Here is a 1057-nt window from a genome sequence, read left to right as displayed (position 1 = left end):
GGCTGCCATGGCCGCTATTTTGTAAATACCTATTTCAAACTTAAAAACAAGTTCTAATAGGCCGATCTCACTTAAAATCGGTCTAGGAATGATCAGCTCATGGTCCTGACAAAGTTAAGTTAACATTATACTTAACTATTTTTTACTCAAATTGGTACATATTTCAACAACAAAAATAAATACTGTAGGACTCAGGTGACCGTTAAGGCCCATGGGCCTCTTGTTCAATATCATTTTACCTGTGTATGATTAAGCTTTAAAAGTCATTTCCAATTATTATTGATGAATTAAATATGTATATACAAAGACAAGGTGGCTTTTTTATTTCACATCAATGAGGGCAGCATTCTCAGTTCAGTGCGACAATGATTATTATTATTATTGTTATTTAAAATCATAAAGTCAGTTTGACAATAAGGTATTTAGAACGGGGTCGTCTCTGCAGCGTTTCAATTGATATACTCCAGGCACATCTGATATAAGAAATTAACTAGTCTGTACATGGTGTTTGTAATTGTATATTTGTTTATCTAACATGTGAAATGTTCTGGTTCATGATATGTATTAATGTGTAAAATTTAACCAGTCGCTGAATCATCAGAGCTTTATTATCTGGTATTTATAAGAGGTCTAAAATGATCTTTATCACGGTAAATTAACACTTTTTGATACAGAATACATGTAGCTGAGCATATATATTATGATGAATACATCATTTGAGAAATTCAAAAAAAACAATGTATACACCTTTAATTTATTGGTGCAAATATGTTGTTAGTTTATGTTAGTTATGAAGAAGATTTAACAAAAATACCTGACATAAGTGTTGATGAATGTGTAGGTTTACAACGAACACTTTGTTGGTTCTTTTTATTTTTTAACATAGAAACTGTTTATGTATATCTTTAATAAAAATAAAGAAAAAAGAACTTACTGCATTCGTTTTATTCACTTCATATACATTTTAACATTGGAATGGTTTATATATAACTTGAGAGACTGAATAAATAAAGAAGAGGAACTTACTTGCATTCATTTCTCAACAAACACATCAGTT

The sequence above is a fragment of the Mizuhopecten yessoensis genome, unplaced genomic scaffold, assembly GCF_002113885.1.
Source record: "Mizuhopecten yessoensis strain PY_sf001 unplaced genomic scaffold, ASM211388v2 scaffold5229, whole genome shotgun sequence".
NCBI classification, from domain to species: domain Eukaryota; kingdom Metazoa; phylum Mollusca; class Bivalvia; order Pectinida; family Pectinidae; genus Mizuhopecten; species Mizuhopecten yessoensis.
Note: the sequence above shows the minus strand (reverse complement) of the source record.